Raw genomic sequence first — 10,194 nt, forward strand, 5'->3', positions numbered from 1 at the left:
AAAGTTTTTAAGGGGGCGGAGTTCCACGGGTGGGCGTTACCTATACGGGCGGCGCGAGATGGCACAAGATGGAGGTGGAAGGACGAGGTTGACCTTCCAGGTCACAGTATGTGAGGGCATGTGTAGAACCATGGCAGGAGGCAGAGCTTCGGGGGTGAGACAGGCACTACAACAGAGGGACTCCACAGCCCCCAGGACCTCTTTGCCTGGGGGGCTGATGACACCACTGGTCCTGGTCTAGGACGACAGGTCGGAAGGCGAGCTGACAGTGTGCGAGGAGGAGGAGCCACAGGAATGCGAGTCAGCAATTGAGGCAAGCACGGCGGCTGTTGGGGTTCCAGTCAGCCCGGTAAGTCAAATAATGTCTAAATGTTTTTCGCTTAAGTTGCATTACAGGATTTGTTGGGGGGTTGGAAAGGGGGGTGCAATGTCGGCGGCAGTTGCTCCTCTGGGAACAGAGGTGGTGGATGCTGGCCCACAAATGGCGGGCGGTGCGTCTGCAGTTTGGGGACAGTGGTGCAGTGGTGGGGTTGTCAGGTAATGGTAGGATGGAGATGGTAAGGATTGCAGATGCAAAAAAAATAAAAATAAAAATAAAATGTGAAATGTACGGGTGCTTTGAGGGTCCCCTGGGAACACAATTAAATAGGAATTCCGGGATACGATTTGAAAAGGTAAGTGTGTGGAGATCTTCTCGTTATGGCCCCCTTTAAAAAAATAAAAATAAAAGGGGGGGGATTTAGATTTTAAGTGTGTAGGGTCATGCAGGAAGATTAAGGGAAAAGGGATGAAGGTAAGAGGAGGTACCGATTGATTTTGTGGAAGGCGGTCGCCATTATGCGATTGCCATGGGGGGGAAGAACCCGTTGTTCTGTTATATGTAGGCCATTGCACACGTTAAAAAGGGGGATCTGATTGGCTACGGGATGATGAGCAGTTTAGACCGTGCAGGCCGGTATGGCCGTCTCTTAATGGGGATCAAAGGATAGCGGCTTCTGGATGCGGTTTCTGTAGTAGTCGAGGCCCCCGAAGCAGTTCCTTCGGGGGGTATACCCAGGGCCGTCTTTAATATTGATTGGACCCTAGGCAAACATTTTTTTAGGGCCCCCCTATGCAATTTTGCTCTCCACCTTCTCTGAGACATACAATAAATAGCAGCAAGACTTAAAATCACTTTACTGTATCAGATCAGGCAGCGATTGCGATTGGTTGCCAGAGGTTACAGCATATTATTACTGCTTACTGACTGGTTGCTAGAGGTTACAGCACATTTCTGCTTGTTGATTGGCTGCTAGAGATTACTGTACAGCAGTGTTTCTCAAATCCAGTCCTCAGGCCCCCCCAACAGGTCATGTTTTCAGGTTTTCCATTATTTTTCACAGGTGATTTGATCAGTTTCACTGCCTTAGCAATTACCACAGCCGTTTCATCTGAGGGAAATCCATGACCTGTTGGGGGGGCCTGAGGACTGGATTTGAGAAACACTGCTGTACAGTAATACTGCTCACTGGTAGCAATAGGTTACAGCACATCTTCTCACTGCAGTGGGGTATGATATACTTATGAATGCTGCCTTTATTTACATATCAATGCCGTTGGCCTCGGCTATTTACATATGCATGTGACTGCTATTTACATATGAATGTCAGTATTTATAGGTAAACACATGTCTGCAGGTGAGTCATCTGTACACAACAATAGGGCAGAGCTGGGCAGCATTAGTAGCAGCACAGGACTAAAACTTCAAGGGACAAGGGAATGTAAACTGGGATAGTTGTCAAATATGAGGCAGCTGCTTTGGGCCCCACAACAATGACAGGGCCCTGGGCAGCTGCCCCTTTTGCCCTGCCTTAAAGACGGCCCTGCGTATACCCCCCTCCGGACGGTCGGCCGAAAAGGAAGGGGGGTGGGTTGGCAGTGCAATGTGAGCTCCTGTCAGTTCAGTGGTTTTTGACGTTAAACACGAGTGTTAAAAGATTCTGTCATAATCCGATGTGGTGCACTGTGTCCGATACTTCACGTACACAGTTATAAGGTGGGTTAGGTGTGACGGAAAAGGGGCGCCTATGGTGAACTAGGAATCCGTGTTCCACTTGCTTACAGTTTATTCAGAGAGCTTTGGCTGCTGGATAGATGCTGGCAAGAGGAGTTTTTTACTTGGAACGATGCCTGCCCATAGGTTGCTCAATTTAGTGGGCCATGGTTAGATGTTTAGGTAATTACCAGAGTGGGGGGTAGAGACGTGTTGGTCCCTGATTCAATCGTACATGGCTTGGACATTTTTGTGTGTTGGGCCGCCTTCCTCCGATGTGTGTGCGATTATACTTTATACATTGCAGCACATTGCAGGTAGGTTCATTAGTGCCCTTGGCTGCAAAACACGAGGGGCCGACGAGGGATATTGTACTATTTTGTTCTGGCATTGTGATTGTTTCAGGGGTTACGGAGGGTCATCTGCCAGTGACCAAGGTGGAGGTACTATAGAAGGGGGTGGGGGAGGCCCAGGGATGGCGTGAGGTACAGTTGAGGACTTTGCATTCGTTGCTGGGTAAGTTCAATTTCACCTGCCGGTTTTATTCTGACGAGTGGGTTTTGGCCGACGGCTGCCGTCTGCTACAGTGGGGGTTTCAGGCCCTGGCTAATTTAAACAGTTAAATGCGGAACATAGGGAGGGTTAGAAGGTTTGGTACGAGTTCTTGGCCACATATAACAGACGATAGGTGGATGCCAGGTCGCTGGGAAAAGGGGTCACGAACACGGCAGGGTAAACAGGTTTGGGGGAAATGTTTTCTTTCAGGGGCAATAGAGTGAGGAAATTTGGCCCTAATTTTGTTGGGTGGAAGTGGTGTTCATTCGTAAACATGTGCTATTGGAATTTTTCCAGTGGTTCCGGCTATGGAGCTGGGGTTAGGGTCATGCAGGAACCTGACACAGAGTTGAATTGTGATTATGTGGGTGTGGTTTACGTGGTCAACCACATGTCCGCGTTGTCACAACTGGTCATACGGCAGCTACGCCACTTTGTGGTGCGTTAGGTGCAGTTGAACATTTTCTATATGCTATTCATCTTGCAGGCTTCGGAAACACGGGGGGCTTACTCCTTGCATCTATTTTCGGTGGGAGTTAGCCGGCCACAGAGGGGGAGGAATTCCCTACTCGGGCTGGGTATGGTAGATGGCATTGGAGTCACCACGGGAGGTAACAGGGCGGTCAGCCAGTGAGTCCACATGGGCGTCTTACGTGAAGGTATGAAAAGAAGGGTGGGTTGTTCGGTGCAAGAGTCTGAGGTCAAACATGGCTATGTGGGGGGTAAGGTTGTTGGTGGTACTGTGGTTCTAGGAACTTGATAAACGGGGTCGGTATCTGCCATTGAGCGGAAACTGGTGGGTTTTTGGCTTTTGTTTAACCTGCGGTGCAGGGTGGATTGAAAAAAAAAGAGTTTGGGTTGGACAATTAAAAAAAAAAAATGAATAAAAAATGATCAAAGGGTTAGAGGGGTGGAGGTGCTGCTGTTTGTGTTACCAGGATTCAGGGTAATAAAAAAAAAAAAGGGATAAAACGTTTAGGGAGTTTCTAGGGTTTGGAACAGATGGCATGGGGGGCAGTTCATGTGGCACAAGGCTGGGAAGTATTGGTCGAGGTTCCAGTTCGGGTCGGTGTTCTGAAAATGCCACTGGGACACAAGGTTAGATGGTGCAGAATACGCTTCACACTCCTTCCGCATCGGGGCGGCTGTAGAAGCTGCCAGATGTGGGTTGGATGAGGCGGCAGTAAGGAGGAATGGTAGGTGGGAAGCAAATCGATTACGCACTTACCTATGCCTTCATGTGGTGGTGGAATAAATAATAAAAATAAATAAATAAAAATAAAACACGAGTGGGGGAGTAGTCTGTATATACAAGCTGTGTTGTTTGTGGTAAGGGGTACATTGGTTTACTTTAAAGTTGCTGCTGCCTTTGTTTGGTGTTTTTTTTGTCCAGATGGAGGACTTATACACCTTGTCTGGATTTTCTTTGTTATCTGTATGTTTGTTGGGGGGCCAGGAGAGCAGATGCGAGATCCGTTGGCAGACAGTTGGGTAGTTAGAGGAGGGAGGCATGTGTTCACTGGCTAGGTGTATGGGGGTTGAGGTGGAGCAAGGTGATATGGGAAATGGAACGTTAGGCATGGCGGGATAAACCGCCGGCCGTCTGGGTTATGCATGCAAGGAGTAATGCTTTTGGGTTCAAATGATCAGGGAGCTGATCTCGGACGTTAAGTCAGATATTTTACGACTTCGTACAGTTGTCTAACACTCAGGTGGTGGGGAGGTTGTGGCTCAGAATGGGGGGCCTGGTGATCAGGCAAGTAGAGGTGGAAACTAATGTGGGCCTGTAATTGAGGGTGTTAGAATACACCTCTAGGTAGTGGGGATTGTTTTCTGGGCTCTGGGGCTGCAAGATGGGATCCAGCGGGCCCCGGGGGTGTGGGGGAGCCCTTAAGGGTATGGTGTCATCCTTGCGGGCTGTGGCGGTGTTTTGTTGGTCTTTGACGGTGGCAGTAAACATATGTGATGGAAAGGGGTGGGGGGCTCATCGGTAGTATGTGCCCCTCCGGTGTATTCCAGCGAAAGGTTAGCTGGAATACTGTAATGGTTGCGCTGCGGGAAGGGGGTTGTCCCGCAGTGTATTGGTGGAATATGTGTTGGAGTTCGAGGGTGCCGTCAAAGACCAACAGACTGGAGTTAAACAAGTTGTTACGGAGGTGATATTTTGGTATATATTTGATATTGGAGTTATTTATATGGTGTGAATAATAAATAGTCTGCTATGGCCATTTATACTCCAAAATTAAGGTGTGGTCTCTTCATTTTAGAAGGGTAAGAAATGGGGATGTTTGAGTACAAGTGGTATAGCAGTAAGAGGCAGGTTGGGTACCTCTGAACTACACTGGTTAGTACCTGATGTTTTATTTTTCTGCTTGTTTGCCGAGATGACCATCTTGGCATTTGTCAAGAGGATTGAGAGTGGCCAGCAAGATCACCTATGGCCACATCACCCTGAATGCACCCATTCTCGTCTGATCTTGGATGCCAAGCAGGGTCAGGCCTGGTTAGTAAATGGATGGGAGACCGCCTGGGAATACCAGGTGCCATAGGCTTTTTTTCAATATGTTGTTGGCGTCGACGACCTGTTTTATATTTCTGCTTGTTTGCCGAGGTGACCATCTTGGCGTTTGTCAAGAGGGTTGAGAGTGGCCAGCAAGATCGCCTACAGCCATATCACCTTGAATGCACCTGATCTCGTCTGATCTTGGCTGCTAAGCAGGGTCGGGCCTGGTTTGTACCTGGATGGGAGACTGCTTGGGAATACCAGGTGCTGTAGGCTTTTTTTTAACATGTTGGTGGCGTCGACGACCTGTTTTATTTTTTTGCTTGTTTGCCGGGGTGACCATCTTGGTGTTTGTCAAGAGGGTTGAGAGTGCCAGCAAGATCGTCTATGGCCATATCACCCTGAATGCGCCCGATCTCGTCTGATCTTGGTTGCTAAGCAGGGTCAGGCCTGGTTAGTACCCGGATGGGAGACCGTCAGGGCTGGACTGGGAATAAAAACCAGGCCAACAGCATAACGTCATTATTTTCTTGTTCATGAAAGGGAAAGCTATACATTTTAAAGAACATTTGATGAAGAGTGTATTATATATAGATATGAAGTCACATAGGGATATATATATATATGCAAATTCCAGTTAAAAGTGGTAAGTGGACAATCATCAAGGGGGACCCCAGGAACTCAGAACGTGGGGGGGGACCACCTTCCACAGAAAGAATACACTAAGGTAAAGGGGATGGGTGCTCACCAAATGCAGCTTTACTCTACCTGTGAATGCAGTCTCACTGTGCCCACAAAAGCGGCCTCACCGTGCCCACCATTGCAGCCTCACTGTGCCCATTATTGTAGCCTCGCTGTGCCCACCAAATGCAGTTTTACTGTGCCCATGAATGCAGCCTTACTGAGCCCATGAATTCAGCCCCTCCTGTTCCCCATGTCCCAGTCTGCAGTCCCTGTCTGTGGGAAGATGTGTTGTTGATGCTCGGTACGGTACCTTGCATGCCAGCAGGATATCCATGACAGCCAGCAGCAGGCAGGGTCTGTTCTCGTTTTGGATGGGGACAGTGCTCCTTCCAGAGGATCTGTTTGCTGTGAGAAGGAGTGGTCCCTGGCCACCTGCACCTTCAGCCGTCCCCATTTTCCGGCCCCAGTCAGCCTGTCCTCTGGTCCTGGGGAAGTGGAGAATACTGGGTGGGAGGTGGAGAGAAGGGGAGCAGGGAGTATTGGTGGGGTTGGAGAACACATGGGTGGGGGCAAAGAGCAGGGGGTAGTGGAGATCACAGGGGTGGGGAGCAGAGAGTGCTGGGGGGAACTTGAGAGTACTGGGGGGGCCAAAAAGAATAGGGGTGGAGAGCATGGTGGGCTGAGAGCACTGAGGGGGCTCCTCAGAATGTGGGGTGGCGAAAAGCACTGGGGGGCAGAAAAACAGGGATGGAGAGCACGGGGGATGGAGAGTGCTGGGGGGGTAGGGATGAGGGCTTGAGAGCACCAGTGGGGGCCAGAAAGAACAGGGGGAAAAGCACAGGGGATTGGAGAGCATTATGGGAGGTGGAGAGCATTGGCAGGGTTGGAGAGCACATGGGTGGGAGCAAAATGCAGGGGGAGTGGAGAGTGAAAGGTTATGTTAAGCATCCATCTTGTTTTTGTCAGCCATCTTAATATTCACAAACTTCCATTTTACAATATGTACAGTTTGAACACCCCTTTAACTTCTCAGATAACTGTCTCAACATGAGATTCTTCTAACTCATTTGTTCTCACACACTTATCTATAACTTTCACACATTTTCTCAGCATTGCTTTAGCTACAGAAGAAATCATGTACTGTCTCTTATCTTTTTCTCATATTAATTCAGCTAGCTTAGAACAAAGAACAATAGCGTTTTGTCTTGACCAGCTGTAATCGTCTTGATGTCTACTGCGCATGTCTTATTCTGTGTGACGTGAAATTTACTATATCAATCGCTTTGTAATAACTCAATACAATTAGTTCTTGAAGGACGCCATGGTGTGTGTGTGGTTTTATTTGTCCTTTGAGAATTGATTCCAGAGTGCTCTGAATTTATACAATACATTGGATCTAAGGTCTGAGAGGTTGAAGGGACCACCCTAGACACAGGATTAACCCTTTCAGCACTGGGGGCTTGTCCTGGGATGGATGTTTATTTACCCTTAACGGACTTGGAAAGCTACTTTTAATGGCTCGGTAATAACTATTCTTATTGAGTGAAATTGACTTGCCGGGTCCAGGTGTGTGACTTGGCTTCCATACCACAGAGATTGCTGTTGGGTTATAGAACCTCTCATAAGTATAGATAAGTTGACCGGTCATGACCTTAGGGGTCATATAGTGTTTTGGGGACACTTGAAAAGGTTTTGGTGACCTTAGAAAAATTTACAGAGTACTCTAGAGTTTTAGTTCTGTTCGGGACAGAACTGGTGACTGATGATCAATGTATTGTGTAAACTTTGTGTATGATTGTATAACTGCTTTGCTTTAAAAGTATCACGCTGAAAGTATAACGCTGAGTGTGTGTATATGTGAACTGCTATTTTGTTTCCAGAACCAAAAGGCATACTTGGTGAGTAGTATTCCTGGAGGTTATAAAGTTACAATTTGGGTAAAGCTATTTTGTGAAAGGTAAACAAATTAATCTACATTGCAAAGTTAAATTCATAGGTGATTTAAATTTGTCTGAAACAAAACAGCAGCTCCATGAGCAAAATTGTGTGTTTATTGTATGTCTGAAATACTCTTGAACTTGTTCCAAATTTATTCTGTTACAGACTTGAAATGATTGTAGCTGTATTAGTATAAAAAAGTATCACGGACTGTACCATATTTTTTTGTTAAAGGAATCTAAGTTGAGGTATTGTCTGATTGTCTGCACCGCTAGGTGGCAGTCAACCACGATAAATTGTTTTGTTTTCATAGGAAAATGAAAAGTACGGAGCAATACCTAGTTAACCCTTGGGTGGATCATATGGCAGAATGGACAGAAAGCCGGTTTGGGTATTGTGCCAACTTTTGATCCTTTATTGATCCAGACTTTCCTGAGTAATCTCAAACCCCATTTAGTGGTCACAGTCAAACAAATGATTACTGAATGGTCAACACTTTCTAGAACTAACTTTGGTAAAGCTCTTTCACAGAAAGATGCAGCAGGTTGTTTTGATATACCAAAGCCGTCGCCTGTCTCCACACAACATTTCCAAGGGAATACAAAGGGGAACTTTAGAGGCAGAGGAAATTTTAGAGGCAAATTTTAAAGGCAGAAATGGAAGAGGGACGAGTCGCTCTAGAAACAATGGATGTTTCAATTGCGGTGCTGAGGATCACTGGGTGAGTCAGTGTCCTCACCCCACCGCTACTCAGACTCCCGATTCCAGCTCTGTCCCTAACCAGACACAACAACCACAGGCATCCATCCAACAAGGTCCAACATTTCCAATCAAATGGGGAAATCAACAACAATGATGGGGCCCGGAGGATAGTGTCCCAGTTTTTCCTTTTGTCTCAGATGATTTCACTGACAGTCCCATGGTTGCTATTTCAATAAATGGGAGAATCCTCCCCTATCTCGTTGATAGCGGGGCCACTAGGAGTACTGTTTGTGAAGATCATTTCAGAGGCAAGTGGGAACCAGCGGAACCCTCTTTGGGAATTAATGGGATACTGACAAAAACATATAGGACTCCACCCCTACCAATAGAAGATGATGAAGGGTACACCATATGCACACATTCTTTTAGGATAATACCAAGGTGTCCTGTAAATTTGTTGCGAAGAGACTTGTTTGGGCCACTAGGAATCACAATTAGAACCAACTCAGAAGGAGGTCTAGACATTTCCTCAGATAAAATCACTATAGTAGCATGCAAACCAGGTTTATTGATGCTGTCACAACAAAATAGTGAAGAAGATTTTGAGGATATAGACCCCCAGGTCTGGTCTACATCAGATCTGGATGTAGGACTTGTTTCATGCACACCATACAAGGCCATCCTCAAAGAAGGTGCATTTCCTATCTATCACAAACAGTATCCACTCTCTAAAGAAAAGATGGATGGCATAGTGCCAATGGTGAAAAAGTTTCTGCAGGATGGAATCCTGGAGGAAATTATTTCTCCATACAACACACCTGTTAACCCTCTAAAGATGCCGGATGGCTCCTTCAGATTTGTACAGGACTTGAGGGCCATAAATGACCTGATAGTCCCAATAGCACCCATTGTACCTGATGTCCATTCCAGCAACAGCCACATTTTTACTGTAATTGATTTAAAGAATGCTTTTTTCTCTGTCCTTGCAGACAAGGAGACAAGGCCACTCTTTGCTTTTACTGTGTCGATTGACCAACACAATCGCCAGTTTACCTGGTGTAGAATGCCCCAGGGATGTATAGACTCACCTGTGGTCTATTCTATAGTACTCCAAGCCACCCTCAGGCCTTGGACTGCCCCTCATGGTTCTGTACTGTTGCAATATGTTGATGATCTTTTGATTTGTAGTTCTTCAGAGGAGGACTGCCGAGCTGATAGCCTATCCTTATTGAAATGGTTACATACGTGTGGTCACAAAGTGTCTAAGAAAAAATTACAATGGTGTAAACAGGAGGTTGAGTACCTAGGGTTTGTGCTGTCTCCGGGAGTTAGGAAAGTCAGTCACAAAAGAACTGTTGCTATAGTGGGTCTGCCCCGCCCACTTACCAAGAAAGACCTGCTAACCTTTCTTGGAATGATTGGTTACTGCTGCCAATGGATACCTGACTGTTCTTTCTATGACAATATATTGAGACAAGCAACCCTCTCTGAAATGTCTGACATTGTAAAATGGTCTGATGAAATGTTAAATGCTTTTACCATGTTGAAAAGTGCAATGGTTACCAGCCCGAGCCTCGGCCTCCCTGATTTTAGAAAAATGTTTCACTTGTTTGCTAGGGAAGATTGCAGAACCATGGCAGGAGTACTGGCCCAGGAACATGGTGGGAGACTGCGCCCTGTAGCTTTTTTCTCAAAGGTGGTTCCAGTACAGGTGCAAGGCATGCCTGCTTGTCTCAGAGCGTTGGCTTCTTGTTCTATGTTTGTAGAGTTGGCAGCACCA

General features: G+C 46.7%; 2 pseudogenes; both read left to right on the forward strand.

The window, feature by feature from the left end:
• The first annotated feature begins 5,020 nt into the window (after positions 1-5,020).
• LOC143958449 (5S ribosomal RNA) lies at positions 5,021-5,139 on the forward strand (annotated as a pseudogene).
• Positions 5,140-5,247: 108 nt separating this feature from the next.
• Positions 5,248-5,366, forward strand: LOC143958394 (5S ribosomal RNA; annotated as a pseudogene).
• Positions 5,367-10,194: the final 4,828 nt, after the last annotated feature.

This window comes from Lithobates pipiens, unplaced genomic scaffold, assembly GCF_037356315.1.
Source record: "Lithobates pipiens isolate NorthernLeopardFrog02 unplaced genomic scaffold, aLitPip1_a1.2 Scaffold_61, whole genome shotgun sequence".
NCBI lineage: Eukaryota > Metazoa > Chordata > Amphibia > Anura > Ranidae > Lithobates > Lithobates pipiens.